Here is a 17,158-nt window from a genome sequence, read left to right on the forward strand (position 1 = left end):
AAGAAAGAAAGGAAGAAAGAAAGGAAGACAGAGGAGAGGAGATAAAGAAAGAGGAAGGAAGGAAAAAGGAAAAGAGAAACAGCTTCTAGGGAATGGTTCTTTTTTTTTGCTCACTCTGAGGAACAAAGCAGGGAGCCCACTTTTATGTAAGCATAAAAGTTGATTATAGAAGAGCCTAGGAAAGAGAGACATAAACCAGGTTTGCTGGATAGAGAGCCATCTCACAAGAGGAGATGTGGATGGACCTAAGGCAACACAGGCCCCTCCTCAAGGAAATAGGGAAACAGAGATAATATTAAGGAATTTTAGGTGAAAGGGAAACTATGTTTATTTATGAAATGAGGTAGAGGATTCTGGGACTTGACTCCAGATATCCGACTTGATGGTAATGCGGGGCACACACAGGGTTTAAACTGGACACTGAGCCAAGGCTGTTGGGTGGGATGGCATATGGGATGGTATGCAAGCCCTCAGCATCTGGTTCCTTTTGGGGTCAGCTTCAAATCACGGGTGTCTCGTCGACTCCTGCTCCCATGTCCAATCTACTCAGGCAAAAAACTAAGTGCTGTAGAGAAAAGGAGGAAACACTAAAATAAACACATTATTCTTGCAGGAGGTGATGAAATTGAAAACGACCTAGGCTGTATTGTGTTGTAATATTCCACATATTTATAGTGAACGGGCTGTGAGTATGGTTAAGGTTCATCCTTGTTAGCCTGGGGAAATTCCTGAAAGTCATTGAAACTTGAAGCATGGGGGGATGGAAGAGTCCACCCTAGTTGCTAACAACCTGCCTCAAGACAAATGGGCACAGCAATAGTCATTCTGAGTGGCTCTTTATATTGAAGGGACAGTTTTCTCTTTCAGTATTGTCCTACATTGTTTTTGTTCTCCTCATGAACTTTATTAAATCTGTTTGTTTGTCTTTTTAAATTCTTTGTGGGCCATGAGGGAAAGTGGATTTCTTTGCTATGTGTTCATCACTCTCTCAGCTCCCTGCTGTCATCACCAGAGTGATCAGACACAGGTTGGGAAGACCTTATGCCTCTCGAGACTAAAGTGCTATGTGATTTGGAGGACAATCTGAAATCCTAGGAAGGGCTCTTCCTCCCGGGATAGCCTGAGACAAAGGAGTTTTCAGTGCCTGTGTTAGTCCGGGTAGACTAGGGAAACAAATCCATAGACACTTATATGTGTATAGGATAGAGCTTTATATACAAGAGCAATTGAATATTGAGAAAACATCCCAAACCAGTTCAATTCAAGTACAAAATTAGTCCATATATCCAATACCAATCTGTAAAGTCCTTTTGAGACTCATGAAACACATGCAATGGTGCCGAATGCAGGCAGATCACAGGCCAGTGGGTGGAACGTCTTGTGGAAAAAGTAGACTTGTAAGCATCTCAACCCTGACAAGGGTCTCCACGTGGCTCCTCCAGCTCCCAGGGCTCTGGCTGCATCAGGGGAGCTTCATGTGGCTTCTCTTCAGAAAGGTCACCAAGAGAGTGAGTATGTGTCCCACCTCCAGTGAGCTATTTATCTCCTCAGCACCTCCAAATAAGGTCATCAAGCTGCCACCTGACCCTGACCGGACAGGCTAAACACCATCCCATTTACTCTTAATCCTCTCAAATTGACAATAGATTATGTAACTTCCACACTGCCTAAGGGTAACTTTGAGATAAAAGGGTTCTTTTTTTATAATTCTAGGGTGTCTCTGAGTAGGAATTCACTCAAAGGCAGTGAGCTTAGTTTGGGTTTACCCTCATCCCCATGTTTCTCATAGTCCTTGGAAGACCCGACAGAGGGATCAAGAAGGCTTCTGTAATGAGCTTTTCTGATTTCATGTGATCAAAAAACAAATTGGAAATCAATCATAAAGAAAAATCTACTATATCTATTCTGTAAAATGCAAGTAACCATTCAGGGGAAGACAGATTATTTATTAACTTTGAAATATGTTCATGATACATTCTCAAGTTAAAAAAACAGCTGAAGATCATTATAATTAAATTTTCAAGTAGAATGGGTGCATATAAAAGTATATATATTTACCTATTTAAAAACATAATATTTAATATTATAAAATATTCTTTGAAAGGAAATACACCCCCCCCCCTGTTTTTCGGTAACAGGTGTCCCTTGTGTATTACAGGCAGTATATATCTTCCCTTTCATCATTACATAACATGTGTCATCATTGCTTCCAGATATTACGGTTTACATAAAAAGGTTTTGATTTGGGGTTGAATTGTTTTTGCCATATTATATAAATTGGCTTAAAAAGCAATTCAGAACAACTCTGTGTCTAACAAAAATCTTATTATTTCCTTACTCACTTGAGGGATCCCTGAGAATTACTTGTAACGACTTTGGTTCTGTTGCTTTCCATGTGGCTCAGAGGTTACTGTTTAATCTCAAAGATTTCATCCTGGCTGTAAAATTCAGTTAAAACCTTTTACCTTTGCTTCAGCCAAACATTATCTTTTACTTTTTTGTAAGAAACATTTTTCTCTCCCTGCAGCCCCTGTTTGGTGTCAAAAAGCAAGGTCCTGAGAAAGCAAGCTTGCTCTTTGGCAGGATTGCCCTTCTTCTATATTCCTATTTTCCAAAGGGTTAACTTCATTTGTACCTGTTTTTTATTAGTTGGGGTTGCATACACATATCATTCCATTTTTCAATCACATCAAGTAGAATTGCACAATTGCTACTACAATCAGTTTCCAAACATTCTTTTTCTACATGGACTCCTGCTCATTGTCTCCCTTTGCCACCTCCTCCACCACTGTAACAGCTGCCCTCGCACCCCTATTTCTACTGGCTGTCTTTGTAGGTTCATCAATCATGAGTTTCATTTACCAAAAAATGGAGTGCATATAACACAGCTTCAAGAGCATGTCCTCCATTGACATAAAACCTCTGAAATACACTCTAATATGGATGAACGAAAGCTAAACTATATTCTTAAGGCAAACAGTAAATATTTATTCATAATTACCTTGTCTGTACAAATGTAAAGGGAACATTCTTTAAAGATTCCCTCAATCTGGACATTATTAATGACCTCACCACCGCAAAGCAAAATATATACCTCCAGGAAGAAGAATAAACAAAAGAAAATGATTACAGTTAAAATATTTAAGTGATATTTTGAACTTTATATCAGGGAGATGATATTTCAGTAATCGCTTAAATTTCCAGAGACATTGTGCAGGGGAAAGGATCTTGTGGGTGGAGCAAGGGTGCATGTTTATTATTATTTTTTTGGTATTCAGATGCTAACTTTACCAATTGTGGTCTTTGCCATTAATTAGAAATTTTAAAATAAATGAGACATTAAAAACCCCTATGCAACGATATAATAATAATTAGCCATGCACGATGACTAATTCTGGTAACTTGTCTACTTGTCGTGTGTGCATGATGTTTTAAATGCTGCTTACACTCTTTCACGATGGTCAGCAGGATCTGTAATCGGAGCGATCGGTAACCTGTCCCATGCGCTGCTCCATTCAGTTTTATGTTCCAGAATGATGTCTCTAATGAGCAGGGTTAATGAAAGGATCATTAAGCAGAAATGAGTTACAATACTTATTGGAGAGAATTTTTTTAAAATAAAAGGACAATCTGAACTCAGGATATAGTATTACAATTATTAATAATTAAGGAGCATGTCTTTGTAATTCTGTCATTAAAGTGTATCTGAGATTGTGATTTAATTCCAAGAGGTACAGTTTAAGACGAAGGACATAGTGTTATCTTAAACAAATAAAAAAACAAACAAACAAAAATCCCCACAAGTGTATTAGTTTGAGAAGATGGGTAATGAGTACTTGAGACTTATTTGACCCTAGTATTATTTTACCTGTTTATATACTCATATTTTAAATTTTTCATTGGAGTAAGCTAATACTAAATTTTACAGTGGTTACAAGATAAATATGGTCTATGACATACTGATGTTTCATGATTCTTTGCTTACTATGTTCATTTATAGTAAATGATCTAAACATATAATTGTTATATTTCATGAATAATAACCAATACTAAGTTAGTGAGTTCTGTTTATTTCATTCAGAAATTAATGTCAGTTCAGTTTAAGAAGGAGTTGTTTTTGCACTTTTATGCTTATTAACATTTAAATATGCCTAGGGAATTTTCTAATTAAGAAAGTTCTTAAGAGAATTATTAAGAAAATAAAGAAATTTCTACTTAAGAATGTGCATGCTGACCAAATTTCTGAAATAAATAACCTAATGTCTATCATCTTGTACCATTTAGTTTGCTAATATCAAGGACAACTCTGCATGTGATTGTATTTTTGTGAGAGGAAACGAAGAGTGAGGGAGAATATAATAATATAAAATTTCCACAAGGAATTTACTGTTGAAGGTTTCCTTTAAAATTTACAGTAGATTTGACAAGAGTGAGATTTACTAGCAAAACTGGGTAAATTCTGAGCTATTTTTAATAGCCTTAGGATGATTTTTTGTTTTGTTTTTATATTTTCTTTTCCTTATGCTTTAAATATATTAATATTTTGAACTTTTGTTTATAAAACTGTGTTCTCTTTATATGAGTGTACATTGACATTCCCTCTTAATACCCTTTTGAGTGAAATGGCGAGGTATCCTTTGGATCTCCAATCATTTAATTAATCAGAATAATGTCCTGGTTGTGGACAAATTTGATGTGGTGCAAGACCCCCCCCCCCACACACACACATTACATAAACGTCCCATACCCATGTTGTGTTCAGCTTGACTTAGGAGCCGTTCATTATTTTTCTTTATTTATACATATTGAGGAAATAAATATTACATCATGCTCAGCTAGTTATGTCTAATATCCTGTGGAAAATAAAACTGAGTGAGAAGAAGGATGCGTCTCTATGCAAATAAATATGGAGATTATGACTTAGCAATCTGAGGATGAACAGTTCTTATTGAGCAGTGATGCATATGTTTACAGTTTATTTTAGAAAGAAGCTGTATATAAAATATATACTACAACTTACTCTTGCTAACCAAAGAGCCCAGGAACTGAAACAATTCATCTGACAGAGAGAAAGTTAACCGAGAAAGTAAAATTATGATGTTAGGATCATACTGATGAGGCAACCAACACACAGCACGTCCTCAAACTGTAGGATTCCTTTGTTGATATGTGGGCATTAGAAGTAGAGACATGTCAACACTATCCATATAACATTATAGGCGAACTCCTTAAATAAATTCAAAGGTAGCATCTTCAGTAAACTCCAGAAAAATTTAGAATTCTAACAAAGGTTGTGCAACTCTGATTCAAAACAGAAAATTGTCATTAAATTAGGAAAATGGAAGGATAGGGATATTTAACATAATTTAAAAGAAAAATTTAAGTCAGAGATGTCAGAGAGAGAATTTAGTCACAGAAACAAGTTCTCAGAACAAGTAGCTCTAACACAGGGCATCCAAGTTTGAGAGGAAAAAGAGACTCAACATATCTCATTGATAACCAAAATAAATAGGCAATGAGTAAGGCTTTTTGATTAGTAAGGACCCCGAGGCAAATATTCCTCCAGTAAAAATAGGACTGTTTGGAATAAGAAAAATATGCATGACACAGTAAAATCCTGATGACAAGTTTGGAATGATGGTATTAGTCATAGTGGTAAAAGTTACCAGTTAAAATAACGATGTATAAATTACCAAGGGCACATGAGGGAGAGGGCAGCGGGGAGGGAGGGGAAAAAAAGAGGACCTGATGCAAAGGGCTTAAGTGGAGAGCAAATGCTTTGAGAATGATTTGGGCAGGGAATGTATGGATGTGCTTTATACAATTGATGTATGTATACGTATGGATTGTGATAAGAGTTGTATGAGTCCCTAATAAAATGTAAAAAGAGAAAAGAGGAGAAAAAAAAAAGAAAATGATTAGGGCAAAGAATGTACAGATGTGCTTTATACAATTGATGTATGTATATGTATGGACTGTGATAAGAGTTGTATGAGCCCCTAATAAATTGTTTTAAAAAAAAGTTACCAGTTGATTATGGAGAAATAACTGGAGAATACTTATAGATGCCACTTTTGTCTTTTATAGTTCAGGGCATACACACGCACAATAAACTGTTCCTCACTCTGTTCATTATAGAGGGACAGTCTGGTAATTATCAATTAATATTACTATTGTTTCCGTAAGGGTTTCAATGAAAGAATACATCTGGTTTACCTCTAATCACCTAAACTAAGTAGAACCTATACAAGTAAAATTCCATTGCTCAAAGTGAGCATCACAGGAAAGATTGCTCCCTTGGTAAAATTACAACTCAATGAGATCTATTTCTGACTGAGTATGTTTTGTTATCTGGTAATAATAACTCTGTGTGAACGTCTGTTGCATGAAGACTTCAGGTCTCTAATACAGAGTCTAGTAGGGTTGACATAATGACTGTAACAATAGGCTCTACTATACCTAGGCTTGTGAGATTAGCACATCCCCAAAGAACATGTCAGCTCTATTATAAATAGGATCACTATGAGTAGACACTAACAGGGCAACACCCAATCTAAAAGGAGTAGAGTCATAAAGGTTCTTAGGGTGTGTTCAGTCATTTTATTCCGTAAGATAGGCAAGTGCGAAAGGATTTAGTGATCTGTTCTCAGTCTGATTGCTCTCAAAGGCAGACAATCTTCAAGCAAATAGTCATCAACAGTTACCTGTCCCACACATGCCGCAGCAGGTATGTGCTTGCATAGAGGCACCTTAAAATTGGCCTCATTATGGGGCCACATGCTGGGGACTAACTTTAGACAGGAGAATGTGACTGTGATACATCTCCAGCCCACAAGCTTAAAGGCCTTCCTCCTCCAGAATCTGCCTCCCAGAATCATTACAATATGAGTTTAGAGAATTTGCCCGCATACACTCTCTTCCAGTTTCTGCTTCCCACACTGGACCACTTGGTCTTTTGCTAGTTCATTGTGAGGCAAACCAACTGCTACATGGTGAGTTGCTCTTTGAGAGAAGCCAATACCCCTAGGAACTGAGGGAGCTTCAGCCAACATTCAGTGAGGGATAGAGGCCCACAGGTCAACGATTGGTGAGGAACCAAAGGCTGCCTGGAACTACACAAGTGAGCTGGGCAGTGGATCCTTCCAGAGACGAGCCTTCTGATGAAATATTAGCCTCCAATGATGCCCAGGTACTGCCTTCTGACAGACTCTCAGGCATCAACACTCGACTGAACTGCAGTGTAGTTTTGATGATGGTGACCTCAGAGCAGGCAACTACTAATTCACATAGTGAGAATTAATCTTCTTAACACCACACCCTCTTTTATTCATTTCTGAAATTACTTAATAATAGTCCTTGGATATGACACCCACATAATCATAAGCCTTACTTACTACACTGCATAGATCAGGGTCCTCAAACTTTTTAAACAGGGGACAGTTCACTGACCCTCAGACCCATTGGAGGGCCAGAGTATAGTTTAAAAAAAAACTATGAACAACTTCCTTTGCACACTTATTTTGAAGTAAAAAAACAAAAATAAAATGGGCGAAAACACCTGGTGGGCCGGATAAATGTCCTTGTTAGGCTGCACGTGGCCGATGGGCCCGTAGTTTGAGGACACCTGGGCCCTAGATCATAATAGATCATCAAGATATGGTTGTCAGAGTGACCCTATGACTAATGAGAATGAAAATATCTAATGAATGCTAAAAATGTATCTAAATGTTTCCTATGTGTTTACATTGTTAGTCATCCAAACATCACTGTGTAATGATTATCTCAATTTACAAATAAATCTTGAGGTATGAAAAGTATAAAAATTTTCCTAAGATCACACAGCTTCCAAGTAGTAGCACCCTAATGGAACTCAGGTAATCTGTGTCCATAAACTATGCTCTTATGTACCACATTTTTTGCTTCAACATGAATCAATAAATACCCAGTCAATGAAAGAATGAATCATCTGATTATACTTAAAGTTATTTAGATTTACAAATTTAATTGGTTTTATTTCCTCTTGCTATGTAGCAAACACTGTCTACAAAAATTAAGGCTAAAGCCTCTGAGCTGTCTTTGTGAACTACTCATCTATTAGAAAAATGCTAGATTAATCATCACTAGCAAATATATATTCATATGGATATAAAAGCATACACGTGTGAATATATTTCTCACTGCCTTTGACTCATAGCAACTCCCTGTTGATTTCTGGGACTAGAAAACCTAGTCTTTCTCCCAAAGAGATACTGGTGGCTTTGAACTGCCAACCATGCAGATCACAGCCCAACACCATAACCACTACACCATGAGATGATATCGATATCATCTCTATCTCTATATCTATCTCTCATCTATTTCTCGATATATCTATGTACTTAGGTGATGGAGTGGGTTCCTAGTGGGTTTGCTAAACTCAAGGCCAGCAGTTCCAGCTCTCCAGCTACTCAACTCTGTCCTATACAGGGGGTATGTGTTGTAATAGACTCAAGGGCAGTGAGTTTCTTTTTTTTAGTTATACAGCTATTTATTTAATGATTTGAAGCTGTTTAAGAGGTCATTAAAATACATTCTTCCTGGAACTCAGTGGATTTGCCACTAACTTATCTTCAGTTTTGGAAGTACAGCCAAGATGCTCCTTGGCAGCACGAAGGTTGAGACGTCATCTTGAGACCTTGGACATGTTGCCAGGAGAGGCTGCTGCTGAGTGAAACATCATGTGTAATAAAGTGAAGTGAAACAGAAGAAGCTCCTCAAAAACAGAGACTGATCTATTGACACAGTGGCTGGGGCAATGGGCTTAAGCTTGACTGTAATTGTGAGAAGGAGCAGGCTGGGTGGGTTTTTTTTGGTTGGGCATAGGGTCGCTATGAGTCAGAACCAACTTGATAGCACCTACCGACAATAACAACCACTTCATGTAATAGAATGTAGTAACATTTTTAAAAGATCGGAACCTACAGAACATTATTCCCTAATGTGTTTTCCCTCATAAAGGTAGAAAAATTATTTTAAATAATATAAGCCATTGTAAATTCAGAAGACAAACCTTATATTCTATTGAAAAAGAATTCTGAAAAATATGGGCATCTCCATCATCTTTCATTTTTACCTTCTCTCTAAAACACTCCTGCTCCCTTTCAAAGAAACTATGCACCCGTTGATGTAATTCTTGCAAGCATGGAAATGAAATTTATTTCCCTAATGATTTTCTCACTTCTACTTGTCTAACATTGATTTTTCACCTTTCTATTTGTAATGCACCATAAACCAATAGGGTTTCCCATTGTTTCATTCCTGAAGCTGGGCACCTGCACCATTGATCATACCAGGACAAGCCAGCACAACTTTGGAATGAAAACAGATAACCTGCTATGAAAATAGAGACAAGACAGCTTAGAAGATTGATTTGAAATTATAGAGCTGCTTACTGATCTGAATCCACCCAAATCCTTACAGCTTGGCAGCTGGTTAGCAAGTACAGGACAAACCACAGGCTTGTCTTCACGACCTAAATGCAGCCAATTTGCACAGTGGGTGGTGTAGTTACTTTAGAAAGGACCACAAATCCATCTTTAGCATCAAAGGGCTGGTGTAGTTCTGTTCCCGTGTTCCTCCATCTTTAAAGTGGGAGTAAAGGTAGCTGCCCTACAGAGTTGTTCCAAGGATAAAGGTTTATTGTTTTCACTAAAGGAACATTTTGAGGCTGTATTCATGATTAATGAACATGAAAGAAGGCAGTGGCAGTTCAATGAGAATTCTCTCCTTCCCTGGGAGAGGCTGGAGTTCAATTTCAGCCAAGGCCATTGTCAGTGGAAACTTGGGTGTTGCTCTGATACTGAACAGGCTTCATCAGAACATCGAGACTAAGGAAAACTAGGTAGAAAGGTCTGGACATCTCCTCTCAAAAAAGCCAGTGCAAACCCTGTGGATCACAGTGGTCTGGAAATCTGATTCTTCATGCAGTTGGCATGAATCAGGAGCCCCTTGTGGACAGAGAACAACAACATGCAAAATCATTATGATACCTTAGAAAATTTCAATCATGTTTGGAAATATACTATTAAAAATTTGCCTCCTTTTGTAATTTTTAAAACATTCTTTTCAATTTACAAGTGGTTTGCAGATATAAAACAAAAAAGCGTACCCTCTACTCGACGCACCAACTGCCAACATTTTACTTGTTTATTTAGTCATATTATGCTTAGTTTACACAATCTCACAGGTAATTTCTTTCTGGATTTTGTGATAGGACGTTATCTCAGAACTTAATAAAGTGGATATATCAATTTTGGGTTTTGGTAATTTTCTTTGAGCAAGGCCATTGTTTTATGTAACATATTTCAATAATCCAAATCTGGAATTTTAATATCAACATTTTACTTGTATCTGAATCACTGTCCATAAATAAATTTTTACAACTGTCCTAAAGAGTCATCTTCAGACCTCTTTCTATACTATTCTGATTTTCCAACTTCCTTTGGGAGGATTATCTTAGCCTTTAATAAAATTGTTTGAGGGTATTTTATGGTCTAGACTTATTTATCAAGAGTGTATCCCTTAATTTGTCTGATATCTAATGTGTCATAGATTATAGGTCTACAAGAAATCCATTAGAATTTCAAAAAATATTGTTGAAGGTATTTATGAAGAGGGTAACTGAGATGTTCTCTGCTATTTCTGAGTGGATGGAAAAGGCATCCTATTGCATCAGTATTGTAGTCCATTCATTTCACACACATTCAACAAAAGGAAATCATGACTATGAAGTCAAGGGGAGAGATGGCCCGTGTGTACACAACTTATTTCGAAGCCTTAACTAGGTTTGGCGTGTCTCTAAAGTTGAGAGTTGTATTGTGTAGTATTTTTCATGATATTGAGTTTAAGCGTGTCCTGCTGTCATCTCTTTACCAAGGTTGCCATGATGCTCATTCCTATCGCAATCCATGTTGTAAATATGTGCAAATAAGTTGTCCAGGAGCTGCCCTTTGACAACCTGAAACAGGGAAATAGAAAGGTAGCATAATGCAGTAAGCATTCAATCGTTTCTGGATTCCTAGATCCAAATCACAGCCTGTGCCTGTAGAAAACCATCCCAATCACAGTTAAGAAACTAAAAATGATCATATGCCTCAGTTGTAACTTCAGCAAAGATCAAAAGACAACTACAGGTGTCAATTTTATTTAACTACAAATGATTGATTTCTGCATAATATTTGGTTATATAGGATAACAGTCACAGCAAGAGTGATTTTTGAACACAATTGACAGGCAATTCCTAATATTCTAATTTGCCTTCATAATAACGCATCCCAACCTTATGCCGAACCTCTCTACCTGATACCATATTTTATGAAATGCCAATACGAACTAGTCCTTGACCTCTGATGCCCACAGAATATATGAACTGCTGCTGCTGCTGTTTTAGATCCTTGTTTCTTTGCATTATACCAAGCATGGGGACAAAGCATCATTTTAATTTTCACCTGCCCCAATGGCTAAAATCAATCTTGCTGTATTCAATAAACAACTCAGTGTGCATAGATGGGTAAGTTTTATTAGCTGATGAATAGCAATGGAATCTTGAAGGTAAATCATAAAATAAAATCCATAGATGTGACAAATTTCTTTCATCCCATGACCATCTTCCCGGATAATAATATACAATATGAAAGATGAATTTTCTTATGACCTTATGCATGCAGGGTAAAATACAATGATGCTGTAAGTCATGCTCTTCATAAAAGTGGTTTATTTTCAGTAAAGTGTTAGAAAACACTCTTAAAAGTAGGCAATCTTTCAGGGAAAAGCTGGTCTATGAGATAATCAAAGTAACTCTGGATTATTTTTTAAACTATATACACACACACACATCCCTGGAAAACTTAAGGTGAATTAAGATATATTACTGCCTTCATAAAGCTTTAGATGCAATTAAGGAGGGTGACCTAGCCACAGACCATCACAGAACAGTGATAAATACACAGATTCTTATAGAAATACTATCTGAAAGGTAGAGAAACCTGCTTTGAGAATCAGTAATGTGAGCTTACACCATTTTTGTAAACTCTCTCCTCCCTCTTTAGGTTACAGACACTTTCTCAAAATACACACATGCCCAGGTGTGTGTGTGTGTGTGTGTGTGTGTGTGTGTGTGTGTGTGTGTGTGTTTCCATCATGGTGCTCACCAGGCTGCATTAAGGCTCAAATCCTTGCTGACCAGGTGCCGCGGATTAAGAATGATAATCACATCATGATTTTACCCTTTTTAAATGGGAATAATTCTACCACTCATTCTTGGTTATTGTAGATCTTTTAGGTGCTAGATACTGTCCTCAGTATATAAAAGAAAATATCTTAAAACATGTTCTAGAATGTTCTGGGAGAAGCCCTGGTGATGTAGTGCGTTATGCCTTGGGCTGAAAACCACAGTCTACAGTTCAAAACCAGCCGCCACACCAGGGGAGAAAGATGAGGCTTTTTATTCCTATAAAAATGTATAATCTCTAAATCCACAGGAGTAGTTCAACTCTGTCCTAGGGCCACTATAAATCAGAATTGAGTAGATGACAGTGTGTGTGTGTGTGTGTGTGTGTGTGTGTGTGTGTGTGTGTGTATAAGGCTCTTGTGGAAATTAAAGGAGAGAAATAGTGTAATGCATTTAGGGCACTGTCTCACACACAGTAAACGTTCATGAAACTTTGGCAGTGTAATTGTTATATGAGGATGTAAATTATTGTCATAAAATCATATAAACCATCGATAGAAAGATGTTGAAACGTGAAGCTAGTGGTTCTCAGGAATAGGTTTCATGTGGTCTGTACACTTTTGTTTCCATTTCTCTAACCCTGCCCCAAAGAACTCTGTGCTTTTCAGCTTACACTATGTCAAAATGGAAATCTCGGCGCGCTCGGGAACTCCAACCATGTTCTCTTGCTGTGCTCGTGGACTTTTGAGAACAGCCATAATGCTGAAGGGGCAAGTTGTGTAGTGAATGGGGTGAGGCGTCCTAGTGGAATCTCCTGGGCCCGTCTTTCCTACCCTCAAAAATAAGCACCAGCATTGTCTCAAAAACAATACTCACTGCCTTCGAGTAGATTCCATAAGGACCCCATTCAGCATGGTAGAACTACCCTGTGGGCTTCGGAGACTGTAAATCTGTCTGAGTAGATACGTAGTCTGATCTTTCTCACAAGGACCGCTGGCTGTGTGAGCTTCACCCCCAGGAATCCTGGGGGCATTGTCGTGATGGAAAGCATTCCTTCACACCACTTTCCTCTTCTTTTTCTCACCAGTGGAGTCTCGATGTTCTTAAAATTTCATCCTAATAAGAACCCATGATTTCTCTGTGTCCTTAAAATTCTATGAAGGTTACCTCTTTGGGATCCTAAAACCTAGTCTCCATAAACTTCTGAGCTGACTTCTCTGCCCTAATTGAAGCGACCTAGCAGGTCCTCTAAGAAATCACTGTTTTGATTGGACCTTTTCTAACGTCACCTCATCAAGACGAGTTCATTTCTGAAAGAATCTGTGGCTATCCACTGAAAACACAGATGTATTTAAACAGGTTTTGTTTGGGGGAGAAAAAAAACATGTCTGTGTGAATTTGAAACCCAGTAACAATATTTTTGACCTGCCCTAGTATTACTTAATTTTGGTAAAGAGTATATGTGAGTAGTTTTCTTTATTTTTCATAGCTCCCTGTGTGGTGCTAATGTTAAAACACTCAGCTGTTAACCAAAGGTTAGAATTCTGGGTCCACAGAGAAGCACCACTAACGAAAGGCCCTACAGTCTACTTTGGAGAGCCAGTCATTGACAACTCTTTAGAGTTCAAGTCCACTCAGATGCAGATGGAGTTGACATCAGTTGAAATCTACTTTGAATGGTGTATTAGGCAGGGTTATCTAGAGAAGCAAAACCAGGACACTTACAATTTCATATAGATTTATATAGCATGAAGAATATAACATCTAATTAGTCCACACAGTATTACAGAGGGCTCAGTTCAACTCATTTTCATTGAACAATTAATATGCTGGAAGTCCTTCAACTCATGTGGCGTTCCAGGGCCAAGGTCAAATGATGATAGAACTATATGTATCTATGTGTTTGATACAATGGATGTATGGATTGTTATAAGAGCTGTAAGAACCTCCCATAAAATGATTTATAAAATAAATAAATAAAAGTATTGAATTGATATAATTACCTTCTGCATACCAAGTTATACTTTATAATATAATTTGCAGAACTGTACTTCAACAAGTATATAAATGTTTGATATTTTCACTCTCTTAATGGACTCATATATCTTAGATATAGCGATCTAGGTATAAAGATTTAGTATGATCAATATTTGGTAAGAAATGTTCAGCGCACACACAAGGACACTTATGCATAAATCCGTAGTCTCTTTTTGATTATCAGAAGATACACCACTAACATTTTGCTACCTTTTCTTCTGGATGAGACTTCTCCACTATAAATTTCCACCGGGACCCACAGCTATTAGACCAGGTAAATTGAAGCGAGCATCACCAGATAGATTTTATTCTTCCTTTCTGGTCCTAAATCCCCAAAGCAACTGTTGTCATGCACTAGAGGAGCCAAAAATCACAGACTATGGTTACATTTATTGACGTTATTTGAAACCGCTCCTATATTTGACAAAAGATATTACAGGGCCTTGCTACCCAGTGTCCTATTTTTATTACATTGATTAGCAGAGTAGTCTCCACTTTGTAAACCTTTAAGGCCACTTTTGAGTTCAGCGGAGCATTTTCCTTGTATGAGAGCCACATCTGAGTTGTAGTCCACTCTTCCTTAACTCCCGAGGGAGGGCCCTGTTGGCACGGTGGGCGATGCATTGGGCTTTACAGCAGTTCAAAACAAGCAGCCATTCCGTGAGAGAAAGATGAGGCTTTCTTCTCTTGTGGCAGGTTTGGATGACTCAGCGAGGAGACCACGTCACACTGAGGGTGTGGAATGGATTATTCCTTAACAATGCTGATTTTCTCTGGGGGCACAAACTTGAGCAGATATGTCATTGAGTTACAATTCTGCTACTTAAGTGACAGCAGGTCCTCTGTGTAGGACATGTCCCTCCATGTAGTTGCTGGAGACAGAGTCTGGCAGGGATTTTCTGGGCAATACATCTTCCATGTGTGGTGACTTTGTGTGCACCGTAACTTTCAGGGTAACGCCCAAATGTATCTTCATGCTACTTATATAAGTGTAAGGGATAAAAGTCATAATTGAGGGAACCAAGGGGAAAGGGTCAATTAATTACTTCCATGGGGAGTCCTAGGGGCACAGTGGATGCTTGCTGCAAGGTTGTTAGTTCAAGTCCATTACCTGCTCCATGGAAGACAGGCGTGGCAGTCTGCCTCAAATCTAAAGATCTGCAGCCTTGGAAACTCTGAAGGGCAGCTCTACTTGGTCTCAGAATCGCCTCAGAGTGATGGGTTAATTAATTCATAGTGTCTAGTTTTGACCCTCTGCCTCTTTTGCAGTGATGTGATGTGTCCCTGAACAACCAGGTGGTAACCCTTGCCCTGTTGATAGCAACCAATCTAATTTACCTCCTCGGTGCTCCTTCCTCATTTACAAACTAAAAATTTGAAACATATATTCATGAAGGTGCCCCCCTGAGAAAATAAAGTCAATGGTTTCATATGACATCCAATATTTGAGTGAGAAATGTTGTTCATTTGGGTATAGGGAAGCATGTAACTGAAGATGCTTCTTAAAGTGGCTCAGAGATGACGTGCAACGTCTACTTTTCTGTGCACACGTAAGTTTGCTTTCCTAGTGGTAGAATAAGAGACTACAGGATTGCAAGTTTAGAAGGAAATAAAAAGCCAGCCCACATCTGTCCCCAATTTGGATGATAAAGCTGACGTTCAGCGCACTTTCATTCATAATTCTTGCGGCTTCTTCTAATTTTGTCCTTACCCTTTATAATCCCCCAATTTTGTACTGAAACTCAGGTAAGGGAAAGTATGAAAATGTTTATGTTGTATTATTTCCACATTTTGTTTTTTGACTCAAGAGTAAATTACTTTGAACGAAGCCACTGGAAATGACATGCACAAGATTACAGACAGCTTTCTTAGGTTACCTTTGTTTTGTTTCGTGAATCCACTTCAGACTCGGGGAACACAAGCAATGATACCAAATACAGGAGGATCACAGGCCAGTGGGTGAGATATCTTGGAATTCAGTGGCGGTGTAAGCATCTCAGCATGGGCAGGGGCCTCCATATGACTTCTCCAACATCCAAGGCTGCATCAGGATAGGTCCATGTGGCTTCTCCTCAAAGATGTCTCTCAGCACGTCAGCCTTCTCAGTAGAGTCTCCAAGGAAATGAGCAGTCTTCTCACCTCCAAGTCAGAAAAAACTGATTTCCCAGAATTCTCAGGAAAAAGCTATGCCTATACAGAGACCTCATTGGCTACGATCTGATTGACAGACTAGACTATCCCTTCACTCTCATTTTGTTGCTTTTATGAATCGGTGACCCCTATAATAGAGTCGTTCGACCTCCAAAGGGGTTGTGACCCATAGGTTGAGAACCGCTGCTTGAGGACCAGGGCTGTGTTCCACGGTGTCCTCTTTGAAAGCTGCTAGCTGAAACCCAAAGATAAAGAGGGATAAAATTAGCGAAGTGTTAATTGTTATATTAGAGCTAAAACAAGTAAGGCGACGGCATTGAAAGTATGAGACCCACACAAAAGGCATGACATGAAAATATTGAGGTAGGTTTGCATTATTTATCTGCACATTATCTACATTATTGATAGGTAAAGCCACATAATAGACATGTGATGTAAAGTCTAGGGTTCAAGGTTGAACTCATAAATTATTTTTAAAAAGGCATCCATATGACATAGATATTAATAAATCAATATATGCCCAGTTTCATTGTTGGTTCTGGGTTGAGCTATTACCATAAAGGTCTGCAGTTCACATCTACCAAGCCACACCTCAGGAGGAAGGTGAAGCGGAAGTGATTCTTTCCTGTAGAGAATGACACACATGTGCAAGGTGTGTCTGTCAAAATGTTCCTAGACAAAATCGAATTGAAAGATAATTTTTTCTACCACGCAATGTATGAAACCCATATATAGATGTGGTGTGTGTCTGTTTAAATTTCT

The 17,158-nt window shown here is 38.2% G+C and overlaps 1 protein-coding gene across 5 annotated transcripts in view; it reads left to right on the forward strand.

Annotated features, from left to right (window-relative positions):
• NAALADL2 (N-acetylated alpha-linked acidic dipeptidase like 2) overlaps positions 1-17,158 on the forward strand; it is a 1,559,949-nt gene that overhangs the window by 1,064,944 nt on the left and 477,847 nt on the right. The window lies entirely within an intron of this gene.

Source organism: Tenrec ecaudatus, chromosome 8 (assembly GCF_050624435.1).
Source record: "Tenrec ecaudatus isolate mTenEca1 chromosome 8, mTenEca1.hap1, whole genome shotgun sequence".
Lineage (NCBI taxonomy): Eukaryota > Metazoa > Chordata > Mammalia > Afrosoricida > Tenrecidae > Tenrec > Tenrec ecaudatus.